Source organism: Pyrus communis, chromosome 11 (assembly GCF_963583255.1).
Source record: "Pyrus communis chromosome 11, drPyrComm1.1, whole genome shotgun sequence".
Classification (NCBI taxonomy): Eukaryota; Viridiplantae; Streptophyta; class Magnoliopsida; order Rosales; family Rosaceae; genus Pyrus; species Pyrus communis.
The window spans coordinates 21,270,534-21,285,891 of record NC_084813.1 but is presented as its reverse complement, the minus strand read 5'-3'; the positions used below and the strand labels follow the sequence as shown (position 1 = coordinate 21,285,891).

At 33.6% G+C, this 15,358-nt stretch overlaps 1 pseudogene; it reads left to right on the top strand.

The window, feature by feature from the left end:
- Positions 1–6,188: 6,188 nt before the first annotated feature.
- LOC137709534 (putative cyclin-D6-1) lies at positions 6,189–8,521 on the top strand (annotated as a pseudogene).
- Positions 8,522–15,358: the final 6,837 nt, after the last annotated feature.

Genomic DNA, 15,358 nt, shown 5'->3' with positions numbered 1-15,358 from the left:
CATTTTTAATCATTTTAAAGGTATATCTAAACCAACCATACAATATCAAGGTTTTAGAGAAACAGATAAGTGATACACAACTAAAAATATTGATATTGTCTTGCATTTTACACCTGTGGGGCACGTGTGGAGGGTTTATCCCCAAAAGTCTAGGTAAAATTAAAAGTGGAACTGCACAGTATAAGTTATATAATTTTGTCTTTTTATTTTTTAGTTGTTAAATTCTTGTATTCTTCAACAAATTTACAAATAATTAGATGATGCTTCACTGCAGCGACAGAAAATAATTATGCTTATACCTTTTAGTACGAGTTTAATTCTCACCGATATTCCCTAACAACTAACAATTTAACCCGCTAATACTATCGTTTGTCAAAAACAAAATTACAAATAGATTATAGATTCATAATTATTAACTTGAACACAAAATCACACGGCCTAAACATGACGCCACATAACTTTATTTTCACCCCTGTAAGAAATTAATACAAGTACTGATGAACGCCAATGATTGATGACCCAAATTCAAGACAGATGATCAGAGGAAAAAAGAGTAATTAAATTTCTAAGGACACATTTGTAACCAAAAAAAATAAAAAATTTCAAAGGACGATCCGGTAAAATAATTGAGTGGCATGATGGCAGACTATTATTATGTAATATTACGGATTAAATAGCAATTATGATGCAGCTGGGTTGCATTGCATCTTCTTGGAAATGTTATTTTAGGGAGATTAAATTTGTAGAAATTTTTTTGTAAACTAAATAACGACAGTTGATGATTGGATTATTACTTACATGTTGATGAGCGTAATCATTTCTTATTGGTGACACATCGTTTAATTTACAAATTTAGTTTACATAACATTACCTCTTCTTGAAAAATACATTGTTTCTTTTTGTATTTTTAATTTTTTTTTTCTTTTCATTTATACTAGAATGGCACGTTGCCAATGACACATGCCAAACGATCTTTATTTAGATTTGGTTAATCTCAAATTTTATTAATATACGATTCGAAGACTGTATGATGTCTTGATGATCTTCAACAATGTCAAGACCTATCTCAATCTATCAAGTCCTTATTCTCTATATACAATATAATTGAGGTTAATTAATTAAAATTATTACAATAATTGATGACTTTTTGGTTAATTATATATTGAAAGGAACTAGAGGGCTCCAAGTGGATTTCAAGATCAAAAGCGATAGGTCAAAGTATTAATTTGGATTGGTGAATAATTTCAAAAGTAGGTGCGTTTGAGAATGTGGGGGCCTTTTTCACATAACTAATGTTAGGCTTTTGAGAGAGACTTATTACTGCTCTGTTCTGGTTAGGGTTTTTGGTTGATGATCCATTGGGGGATCGAGTGCTTTGGGTTATAGACCATCCCATGCAGTAAAAAGGGACCACGATTCGGCTTTCTGCTATAGCAGCAGTTAGGAGACGTAACATCTATATCAAAACAAGACCTTTGTTTAGAAAGTTCTTAATGATCAATTGTCCATTGTGTCTGTGATACACTAAAATAAAATATAGTGAATAAAATCAGTATTTTTAGTACTACTCTCACCCTAGTCTCTAATTATACTAATTAATTATTTGTATAATTAAGAAACATCAAGCATGCTCAGCCAATGACATGCATGTGGTTATGTGATTGTGTAAGTAAATATATTATAAGTAGTTTTAACGAAACACTTCCGGTATTATTCATTTTTAACGAAAATGATATTTTTACTCTTAAAAGTCACTTATGGTACTATTCACTTACAACACATTTTTGACATTTTGATTAAAACATAAAGTTTTCAAGCCATTTTTATTAATTTTCCTTGTATTATATGTACATACTTGAGTAAGATATGTGCATTAATGTATACGTACCGCATAATTTTGCTAGATTATCATTTGAATTTAAAAATAATTATAAAAATGAAACTGCCCTTAACACTCGTTAATTACAACCCTCCATTTACTTGTTCTCTCTTATATTTTACATGTTTAGAGTACATGATAACTTTTTTAGAGTGCTGGTTAACAACTCCTTTAGAAAAATGATTTGTTAAAGCATCCCCAATGGGGACTTTACCCTCTATGAGGCTACTATATTTCAAGCCTCAATGAGAAATTTCATCCCCAATAAGCCAGAAAATAGGATTAGATCCACCACTGGAGCTAGCAACTTCCTTTCTTGGGTAGCATAAAATTAAGTTACATCTAGCCCCAAAAAGATGTGGGTCCCACAAAAAAGTAGCAACTCATGTGACAAAAATTCTATCACTATCCATCTACTTGCGAATATACTTATACTCTCATTTTTTTAATTCTTTTTTCTTTACATATTTTCTTGCAATTTGGCTAATTAATAATTGTTTTAAATTCCATAAGAATTAAAATTTTCAAATTGATTTAACGCTTAATGGCATTGTGGGTGAAATTTTCAAACAAACTTTTTCAAAATTGTATGGTACTAATATATCAATTGATGTTAGGTAAATTGTTATGTTGTACATGAAAATCAAATTATTTCAGAGTGGGTTTGTATCTTTCAACGGATGAGATTGACACAAGAGAATCTAATCTAACGAACAACTCATAAATGATGAAATCTAACTTTGTCACAATTTGAACTTTTTTAGGTTGAAAGGTTCATAACAAAAGTTTGAGATAGCACGTCCAAAAATCAACTTAAGAAAAATTAATAAAAAAAAATTTTATCGCATACTCAAATTACTACATAAATAAATAAATATATATAGCCCAAAAGAAATAGCCCCTCATTAGAAAATATTCTTTTATAAAGCCTAAAAAATTCCTCGAAGCTCTAAAATGGGATATATCCACCACTTTTTCAGCCCCATATAAAGCCTCTCACTGAGGATGCTCTTAGACCATGGACTCATGGTATGGCTGTATGAATTAATGCATGAACCATCGGTGCATGTGTATGTTTAGTATTTAAAGTACCATGCACGGTGCCTCTTGAATGATTGTGTATATTATTATGGGAATTTTAACAAAAAACTCCTCATACTGTTCGCTTTAACAAAAAAATCATATTTTTACACTAAAAAGTCAATCCTAGTACTATTCACCTTACCATTTATTTTGTCATTTTCGTTAAAACTCAAAATTTTCAAGCTCTTTTCATTAGTTTTTCTTATTATATATTGGGTAATGTTAGAGAGATTAAAATTTTAAATCAAATTTTGTAAACAAAATATGTGCTTATTGATGGTTAAATTATTAATTAAGTGTTGATTAACATATTTATTTTCTATTTGCAACACATAATTTAATGTGCAGGTTTAATCTAAAATTTTAGACTGCCTAACATTATCCTTCAACTATGGTTCCATGTTTGAGTATTTTTCGGTCAGCAAAAGTTGATCACCAAACCGTATGGAAATTAAGTAAGCAGCACTTGCAACCCTCATATATGGTTCCCACAAACAAATCGCCACTAGGCATCCACTACACAACATACATTCATACCTACATATACATATATGTATTCACAAATACATATCTAATTGCATAGAACTTTAATTAGTTTAATCAACTTAATTATGACATATTCTTCATTGACTTGAATTTAATCAAACCCCGCAATGGTTATATTATGTAACTAATATGTTATTATATTTCATTCGTGATCATCATGCATGTTAATTAGATACTGCTGTGTTAAAACTTAAGAGCATCAGAATAACTACATATCAGTAGACTCTCTTCTGCTTGTAAGGAAGAATGGAGACTCATTCGGTTCAGGAATATGCTCGAGCTGTCACTCTGCCATGGACATGAAAAGACTGAAATGTATTGTTTGTGTTTGGGGTAAAGCGGCAGCGTTTGGTCAAGAATTGGAGCGATGTGAAAGACTTTTTTCACTGGGAGTGGTTGCATAATTTGGTGTAAAGCGGCAACGTTCCTCACCTTCTTGTTTCTTTTGTTGAATAATTTATCCCAATTCCCAAGTACTGTGGTGTGGGTGGTGAACTTGAGGCCCACTTGTTTCATTTCTAGGATTCAACGAGCTAGCCGAGGTGATACAAAATTTTATAAACATTATTCTTCCTTCTTCCAAGTTGCCTCTCTGTCCATCAATATCAATAGGGTAAATTTGAACTAAATCCTCTTCTAATTTTAATTTAATTTTATGTTTATAAGGAAATCTTCTGTACAATTTATGTTTGAATATATGAAAGACGGTGAGGGGAGAGAGTGGTAGACGAAGAAGTTTTTTTTTTTTTTTTTGTCAAACGATAGATTTTGTTAGATTAGATGTTAAATTAGTCACTGACAGAGTTCGAACCTACGTCCTCATGCAAAGACTCAACTCATTTCCATCACTGTGGTAAAGAGCCACTTGCAGATGAAGAAGTTGAATATTTCATTGTTAGGCTTACGTTAAAACAAGGATAATAATTTTGAGAAATGATAAACACACGCAATTTTTAAATTTTCACACATTCATTTTTAATCTAGTTCATTGATTTTGCTTAATTTATTAAATACGATGGGCAGAAATGTGCGAGGAGCTGAAAAAGTAAAAATTGCCTCCCAATAATTTCAGGGCTGTTGATGCTTAAAAGCCAGTTATGAATGTGTTAAGCATACTTAGATTACCTCTCTTGATTTTTTGATGGTTTGACTCTCCTCATTCTCTCCCTTGATTCCTTCACATGATTATATGTATACCTTACTTGGTTCTTGGATAAATTTAGAGTCTTCCATGCTATTCATATAAACTTAAACGAGAATTTGACGATTGTTGTTCATGAGATTATCATAAGACACTAACAGGAAATGGATTCCATTAATTTTATAAAAAAAAAAAAAAAAAAAAAATTACTTCCGTACACAATGACGAAGAAATTAGATAAAATAAATTTTACTATAAGTTCTTATAAAATTCTCTATATGGAAGTATATTTATCAACTTCTAGATGAAGATATGCACAATTAGTTCTTTTGAGAATATCCAATAAAAATTAAACAGATATCAAACATCTCTATCATTCTGAATCTCCGTCTACATGTTTATTTATTGTTTTAGTATAACAGTATTATCAGATTGATACACAAAAGAAATTACTCAAATTTTAAAAATGCATGAACTCAGGTGGAAGGTTGGATTGGCTCGAATAACAAAAAGGTCAAAGACAATTAATTTAGAAACACATAAACAAAAATAATTATCGAAAAAAATTAAGATTCTACATAAAAAACACAAATAGAGTGATGCGGAGTACTTGTAGTTGTTGAATTTCATATATAGGACAACCTATTCTGATATCATAAAAAAAGTCGACGTTTCACCATAAAATAAATTGGCAATATGAAGAATAATTCAATTACTTATAGACACATGTAAAGTCCCTTCTTCCGGTATGGAATTCATACTCTCAACACTTGCATTTACCTATGAGTACACCTACTTGTCCATCCAATTGTGATTGGTGTATTTTAATCATACACTTTTTATAATATCAAGCATTCAATTTCTTAAATCATTTAAGAGATTATCTTTACAAAACCCAATCAAATTGGAGTTAGAAATCCACATATAAAGAACAAATCAATAATTTTGTAACATGTTGTTTTCTCATGATAAATTGTCGATTCGCTGATACCTACAAACAACAAAAACGGTTGTCAATTTGATTGATTTGTTAGCAGTGATGATCATTAAATGATTAAAAAATAAACAATTCCAATGATGACATTTGTATAATTAAAATACGTTAATCACATCTGTGTAGACAGTGAAGTGCACTCATACGATAAACAAGTAATGTCCAAAAAGAAAACTTCCTTTTTTTACCAATCACGTGGTTGAGGTTCCTTGCAAACTACAGTGAGCTGCAACCCATCTGATCATAACCCTCTCACATCTCAATTCCTCTGTCCCAACATGTCAATGCAAATGGAACCAGATCCTTTTCATAGAAATCCTAAGGATCTCGCAATTGTAACCGTTTATCGTACATCGTGTAGTCAGAAATTATTTTAAAATTTAAAATTTAAAATTAAATGTAAAATACTTAAAAAAAACTAACCGCACGATGTATGATAAATGATCACAAACGCGAGATCTTTAGAAAAAAGATCCGGCGAGGATCCTTTTAAATTGCAACACACTAGCTATACGATGGAGTGAGAGTCATAGAGAGATGTAAATGAATGAAATCCGAGTCTTCACCCACACATTCATTCACTCACTCCACTTCCTTTCGTTTCAACAACCCAAAAATAAAACACTCAAATTCTCTGCCTTTTCGTTATCTTACCACTTCTCTTCTTCTTCCCTTTCTACAATGTCTTGCGTGCTCTGCCCTCAAACTCACTGAAAACTTAACCAGACTCATCCATGGATTTCGACCTCGAAAACCCACTTACAATTTCCCATGACTTCCACTCTGAAACACTCACTTCTTTGTTTTCCACTGAATCTGATCACATGACATCAGAGACTTACTTTCAAAGCCTGAAAGCTCGAGACTTCGACATCTCGATTCGAAGGGAAGCCATCTCTTCCATCGCAGAGGTTTAAATTGTACATAGTTTAGAATATCGTCTTGTAATATAAAATATAACCCACAAATTTCTTTTCCTTACTTTATTTTTTTATGGCGTTGCAGCTGTGTTGCAACTCTGATGAACTTTTACTGTACCTTGCTGTAAATTATCTGGATCGGTTCTTGTCCTGCCAAGGAATGCTGGTAAAAAACGCACACCATGGTGTTTTGCTTCTTAAAAGATTAACAATTTGGATTCTTGGAAACACTTTTCTTGCTTTTGATAACCAAAAATTGTATAATTAACAAATGGTTTTTAAAAGCAAGAAGGGTTCTTCCCAATGCCAATGCGTAGAAATTGTTTTCTGGGCTCAAATCTTTTCTACAAGATCTAAATCATGCTTGGTATAACAGAAACCAAAGCCATGGCTCATAAAGCTTCTTGCAATCTCCTGCATTTCTTTAGCTTCCAAGATGAAGAAATCAGAATTCTCTCTACATGATGTTCAGGTAAATTAAACTAAACATTTTGATTATTGTGGTTATTAACCCATAATTAATCACTAATTATTCACTTAAATGATGTCTTTTTATACTCTTATCCTGCTTTAAGCTAAACCTAAACTGAAGGGAGAGAGATTCAAACTCGGGTGGTGGAGGTGTATTTAATGTGGCTACATTCACGTTTGCTAATTTAAATGTGTGTTTTTGGTATTTTATAGGGTGATGGAGGCATCATTTTCGACACACAAACAATTCAAAGGATGGAAGTACTCATATTGGGAGCTCTAAAATGGAGAATGCGTTCCATAACACCCTTCTCATTCATGTCATTTTTCATTTCTTTGTTCAAACTAGAAGACCCGCCATTGCTGCAGGCTCTCAAAGCCAGAGCCACCCAAATCATCTTCAAATCTCAAAAGGGTACTTCACTTCCACAAGATAAAATTTTGACATGGAAATAAATTCAGTTTCTGCTAAGGACTTAACAGTTTTTATCTAATCATTATGTTGTTTGCAGATGTTGAGCTTTTAGTGTTCAAGCCATCAATAATCGCGGCCGCTGCTCTCCTCTCTGCTTCTCACGAGTTATTTCCTATGCAATTCTCCTGCTTTAAAAAAGCACTATCCCACTGTTCATATGTAAATAAGGTAAAAATAAAAAAAACATTCTTTATACTTACCATTATGAGGTAATTTTCATAGGAAAATACTTTTGCTTCCTGTATGTAAAGAGTAACCTCTCTCTGCAGAAAAACCAGAGTTTGTCATGTGTGTCGAAACATTTCAGTTCTTTTATTTTAGTTAGTTATCTTTACAATATCATATAACGATTTGCTTGCAACAAAGAATGACACATTCATGTAACAAGCCAAATAGGAATCACTTTTATATGAAAGTATTCATCTTCACATGCAAAAAATCATGTTTTTTTCTTCAAATTTTGTGTAGGAAAACATGTTGCAATGCTATAGTGCAATGCAAGGCATTGTGGTTGATGGGTTCGATTCAATGCTAGAGAGGGTGTGTAGCTCGGTCGTCACACCAGCCAATGTGCTAGACCATACTTTTTCAAGCTCGGCAGAAAGTGGAAAAACCGGAGTCACAAGCATTACCACGTTGAGAATGGAGAGGGACTTGAAGAGGAGAAAAATTAGTGTACTGTAAAGATCACAGACTCCAAATTTCTCACAAGCATTTCCAAAGTCACAAGCACTGCTGAGACCTTCTCTTTTTCGAGAGGGACACTAGCTTTTAGCTGCGCCAATAAACAAAAAGAGAAAATGGGCAAGAAAACAAATAGAAAAAAAGATGAGAATAAACCGATGTGAGAGAGAGAGAGAGAGAGAGAGAGAGAGAGAGAGAGATGAAGTTCTTATCTTATGAACCAAGCCAAACAGAAACACCGCTGTCAATTACATTATGTTGGGTTGGAGAAGAAATTGAAAAAGAATGGAGGGGTCTTTATTCTTTTTGTTCTCTTGTATTTTTTTGATGTTATTTCTCCTTTTGTTTTCTCTTTTGGAATCAAACGAAGACACGACATATATAATAATAACTTTGAATACAATATTTCATGCATTGATAAAAGGACATTATCAATACATATCATGAAGATTCATCCTCAAAAAGGTCCTCGCAATCTCAAAATGGTCCTCGCTGGAGGGGTCCTTATTCTTTTTGTTCTCTTGTATTTTTGATGTTATTTCTCTTTTTGTTTTCTTTTGGAATCAAACGAAGACACGACATATATAATATTAACTTTGAATTGAATTTGTTGTTCAGTTCTCTATGTTTTGGTTGTAGCCTCTTTTTTTTTTTTTTTTTTTTCTTTCTAAGAGTACGATATTTCATGCATTGATAAAAGGGCATTATAAATACATATCATGAAGATTCGTCCTCAAAAGGGTCCTTGCAAATTAGATCTTAAAATATTACAATAAAGCATCATTAATCACAAAGCAATGAGTAAACTGCAAACTCTCATTTGAGCTCATCGAGAACCGTACCATTACAGAGATCAATAAATTGTTAACCTTCATGTTACATGGAGACAATGTGAGAACAAAATCTCAAACCATAAATTGGGATAGGGAGTACGATGCCCATAGGTCTATCGCATCACCTCATCACCGCTATGATCCCAGAACACCAAATAAAGTAAATCTAGCAAATCAAACAGCTCCACCCTTTATACATAGATCCAAAAGAGGTAGCACATGAAAACGAAAATTAAAATCAAGCACTCTCCTATAGAGAGCAATCAAACTAGCAAACTCTCTTACAGAGAGAAATCAAACCAAACTCCAAAACAATTCCTGAAAATTATTAAACAAAAACAAAATAAAAAGATAAAATCATGTCGCCCTCCACATCCTCCGGACATCCAAAAGCGATACCACTGCATCGGCTAAACCCAAGGTGTCATACTGACTAAACTTAATCCAATGTAATTCGACGTCTTCCATGGCTTCCCGTTTCAACCCTATATCAAAAGTGATAACTTGATCCAATACCTTGTGTTAACTATGTGAGTGGGTCAAAAAACGACGATTATCATGGTGTCTACAATGTTTTACTGCAACAATTCAACACCAAATAAAGTAAACAAAAAATGAGAGAGACGAGATAAAGAATGATTTTCAAAAAGATTGTGGCCAACTCCAAAGCCAAAGGCAGGAGCTGGCAGCAGAAAATTTTTCCTTTGATTTTTCCCTAGACGGCTAGGGTTTAAGATGATTTGTTATTGATAGTGAATCTTAAGTTGGTTTTAGCTTTGTTAGTTTTTGGTATTTTAAAGTGTATCCAGTGAAGTTCATCCATTATACATGCATTTAAGTTTATGAACGACATATTCACAATTATGTTATTTGCATACCGACAACTATAAGAACATAACGATAGCTCCACAGTTATGTTATTCGCAAATCGAAAAATGTAAGAACATAACGATATATCTTAAAAACAACTTTAATGAAGAGATACAAATTTGAAATGTAAAAAAACCTACATTTACATCTCATTTACATCTTCAGAACAAGTAAATAAGAGTTCTCATTTATTTTTCTCTCCTTAACTAGCGGGGTCCACTTTTCTATAGACGCATATATAAAATATATATATATATATATATATATATATATATTTCTCTTTTGGCCAAGATGAGTTGTTTTTTTTTTTTTTTTTTTTTAACAAACGATATTATCTACACTAATGGGGAGGGGGTGGGCTTAGCCTCACTATTAGCTAGCAATAATATGGTTCAAATTTGTCTTTGGGGAGAATCGAACTTAAAACCTCTCACTTACAAGTGAAGAGGAATACCACTAAATCATAGTACTAAGTGGCAAGATGAGTTTTTAAATTAATAAGGTCGTTCAGTCGTCAAACTATTTAAAACAAATGAACGGAATTGGTAAAAGCATTACGAACCGCTATGTATTTGCTACAATAGATTAACTAAACGACCTTAGTTTTAGTTTATTTTTTGCAGAGATGATCTTTACAGTGTGATTCATAGTATGATCAGTTCTTATCATAAGCACAAAACTATGTGATTAAAACACTAAAAGTTTTAAGTAGAAGTTTATACTCATCTTTGAGTAGCCAAGTATTATTCTTAAAATTTGGCCATTAGAGAGTTTTCTGACCAATTAAAAAAATTTAACACATTCATTCTAAGGCATTTAACATCTCTCATTAGAGATTATCTAAGGTTGAAGTATCAACAATATTAATAATATAAACAACATATTAACATTTATAAAAGGGAATATAAAAAAAACACATTATTCCATTTTCTCAACCAATACTTGCGGATGTGCGGTGCCCTTAATCCGAGGAAGGGGAAGAGTTTGGTAGTCAGAAATAAAAGTCTTAGGTTTAAATTTAGGAATAAATAAACCCAGAGGGATGGAGGAATGAATTAGTTTTGAACTTAAAACCACTTATGTGGATGTAAATTTCCGCCTTCTTCTTATTTGATGAAAATGCACATGCAAAACAATAACATCTAAGATCAAGGCCAAGAGCCTCACACGTCCACGATGAATTGAGGGGGGGCTTGGCTGAAAAATCTTTGATGCCAAAGTTAGAATTTAAGATAGAAAGTGTTTAGACAATTTTTGGAAGAGAAAAACTTGCCTTTTGGTGTGAAGATAGGGCTATATATAGGGGTGTGGCCGGCCCTATTTGGAGAAATAGGGACCAGCCACTTATGGTGGAATTCTTGCTCTAATTGCAAGATATTATGTCAAATAATATCTTGCAATTAATTTGGTAATTAATCAATTAATTTGGTAATTAATGCCAATTTGAAAAGATAATTCGGAGTTATCTTGTGGGTAAGGATTTGATGAGGATTGATGAGAGGATTTTGAATAAATACCATTTTGATCAACTTTGGCCTCGGTTGAGCCGTTATTATCCGTTGCATGCACGTGAGAATCCTTATGTGCTTTAAGGGTAATTTTATCTTTTTCACCTAAGAGTCCACATGTCGCCTCCATAATTTTCTTGATTATTTTTTGCTCTACAACTTACTTAGAAATGGAAAGAAGTATCACTAAACCGTAATACTAACTGACAAACAAACTTGAATCTTAGTAATTTCATATTAACCATGCATCATTTGCCCCTAGCCCGGCTTTTGGAAAATAAAAAGTATAAATTGATGGTGGTTTGTTAAGTTTAAACAGTTTTGTTTTGAGATTGTGTAGTTATTGAAGCATAATTAGTGGCAGTGGAAAAACTTAGTCATGTGATCTCATGGATGGATGAGAGCCGTTTGAAGGTCCCCCTCTAATGAGATTTCTTCATCAAAGATATCTGGACCAACTTTTGGAGATCTCTGTTTCTGTACCTGGAAGATAATGGAAAGTGCACAGAAGAAAATTGGACCACTGGGAGGGTGAAACTGCACAGAAGAAAATTGGACCACTGGGAGGGAGGGTTGCATCCAATATGTACCGTGGAATAAAAATAACTTACCAAATCTCAAAATAAAAATATTTGTGAATCGAATATCCCGGAAATTATTAGACTCGACACCGCATTTAATCAAATTACTTACTATTTATGATACAGACTTAAATTATTTATGTTATTAGATAAATGGACAAGGATCCTCTCCAGATACTTTTTGTGGAGATTCTAGAAATCCTCACATCATAACCGTTCATTGTAAATCGTATGTTGAGTTTTCATTACTTGTGTTTAATCTTAAATAAAAAAATTCAAAATAATTTCTTACTGCACAATGTACGATAAACGGTTAGAATGTGAGGATCCTTAGAATTCTCACAATTTAGATCAGAATGAGATCCAAATCCTAGATAAATTACACTCATGACATCTTTTGTATGAGATTTGTATAAGGATTTTTAAAGACTAAGATACTAGATTATGACACAAATGAATCATAATCATTGTTTATGCTTGAGCGTGTCGTACCCCAAAGGAAGAAGCAAAAAAAAAAAAAAAAGAGCCAAAATATTTGAACTTGGTTTCTTGGTTTTGGTGACAAGAAAAGAAAATGATATTATTACCTTGTCATTTAACATTTTAAATTTTATAAGAAAAGTTTTTGTTATCACCTGCAAATTCGAATTGAGTGATTTAAATAAGAAAAAAAAGTTAGTATCCGGTCCCTAACTATTAATATTTATTAACTGAGACTTGATTGGTTTTTAGATTTTAATCAAAGTTTCTACCATTAATGCATTAATGGATTTACATGTTAGTTACTAAATTTTTTAAAATAAATATTAGTAACTGATATAGGGTTTTAATACTCACACCTTTATTAAACTTCTAATTGATTTTCAGAAAGAAAAAAAAAATTAAATAAGTTTGTACACATTAATGTTTTATAAAAGTTTTCAAATTTTTAATCTTAAATGTACGCATTCATATAATTTTTTAATTTTTCAATCTTAAATGTACCTGTTTTTAAATATACCAATTTGTTACATGTAAAATATACCTTATTTTGGTATAAAATGTACCCTTATATATATATATATATATATATATATATATATAATCCATTCAATTTTTTCTAATCCGTTGGATAGATCATTTTTTGTTGATTTGAGAATGTATCCATGTCAAGTTTAATTGAAAAAATTTACTGATGTTTATTTTTATTTTTATCAAAGGTACGATATTCATTAATTAAGACCGAATTCATACAAATTGAGGATAGTGTGCACAATGGGTCTCGGTAAAAACCTTGCCAGGGATTTCAACCCGGTCGAAGGAAAAGAGCGTCCCGCACAAAAAGAGAACTATCCTCAACTGAACAATGGAAAATAACTACAAACTCTCATCCAGAAGTACATATTGAATAAAATTTGGGGGTTCCTTGAACCACACTACCTCCTGAGCATTATTAATTCCCATATGAGCAAGTCGATGAGCTGCCGAGTTCCCTTCCCTCTGAATATGACTAATCACTAACTCATCCTATTCCATGCGAAGACACCGGAGATCATTAATTATAGGACCAAGGGTAGAGCGGTCATCCCCACTCCCTCGTATGGCAACCAACACCAACGTCAAGTCTCCTTCAAACTGAACCTTCCTCTCCACCGTACAAATACAGCCAACCAATATTGTAGCTCTCTAAGCCACATAACTCAGCATGCACCGCAGACGATACCCTTTCAACAGGACCAACAGCAACAGTAAGACACTCTCCTAAATGATTACGAATCACCACCCCAGTTACTTCTCTTAGTCCAAGCTCCATCAAAGTTGCACTTAACCCACCCATCCACAGGTCTTCCCCATTTCTGAAGCTCTTTGCTTGCCTTTTTCGCCTCTAGCTTATGCCACTTATGGAACTCTTACATTTAGCCCTTAGTACGAAGCCCAATTTCAAGCGGCTGTAGCGCTTTGCCAGACCATAAAATCTCATTCCTATGCTTCCACAGAGCCCAAATCAACATTAAACATAGGTCAAACCCTGAAGTATGACCCTTAAGTTGTAAATTGGCTAACCAATTCATAAAGCACTCGCCCTGCCCACCATCCACCTGTAAGCCCAAGCCTCAAAACCACACTGCTCTAGCCACATCATAATCTCTGAAAACATGTTCCATTGATTCCACCTGACCTCCACAAACTGCACACACCTCCTCGGTCATCACTCTTCATTTACAAAGATTCAACCTCGTGGGCAGAGCATCAATACATGCACGCCACACACAAATCTTAACCTTCCCAGGAACACAAGCATTTCATAGTTTCTTCCAAAGCTTTCCACCAACAGTACTAAGAGAATATGATGAGCCAGTTGCCCCTTCACCATTAGCTATAATAATCCCCCATGCAACATGATATGCACTCCGAACAGTGAAATTCCCATGTCGTTCATAATGCTAAACCCTATGGTCCTCATTATCCCGTAAACTTAGGGGAATTCCACAAATTAGATCCACATCCTCCTGGGAAAATAACTCATTCATCAATTGAATGTTCCACTGTTTCGACTCTCGCCAAATAAACTTTCTACCGTGGCGTCCTCATCCCAATAGACCGGTGTTAAATTCAAAATCCGGAGACAAGAGTCCTTCAACACCCAATTATCCTTCCAAATTCTGACTTTTCTCCCGTTACTCACCTGCTAGCGAATGCCCTTTTGAAGTACCGAGCATGAGGCTGCAATACTTTTCCAAACATATGAACTATTAGAAGTCGCCCGAGCATCCAGAAAATATGTCGTAGGGAAGTAACGGGCCTTGAATACCCGGTACACAAGAGTCTCAGGATCATGTAGAAACTGCCAAGCTTGTTTAGCCAGCAGAGCTTAGAAACTGCCAGTGTATTTTCCTCTTACCCAGATCTCCACTCCACCAAAACTTAGCTATCATCATATTCAACTCTTCACAAAACGTTTTAAGGAGTAGAAAGCACTGCATGGAGTACATTGGTAGCGCCTGAGTGACTGTCTTCACAATAACTCACGACCTGCACTATTTAAAAGCCCCCTTGCCAACTTTGCAGCTTTTTCCACACCCTATCTTTCACATACGCAAACGTTTCTTTCTTCGACTTTCGAACTAACATCGGGAGCCCCAAATATTTATCATGAAAATCCACTATCCGCATGCTGAGACAATCCGCTAATAATTGTTTATCATAATCAGTGAGATTGGAACTGAAAGAAACACAACTCTTCTCAAAATTAACCGTTTGTCTAGATGCCAATTCATACACACTTAACACCTGCTTAATATTCTGGCACTCACTAAGTGTGCCACGGGCAAATAGAAAGCTATCATCAATGAAAAATAAATGGTGAATGCTAGGCGCAGCACGACACACCTTG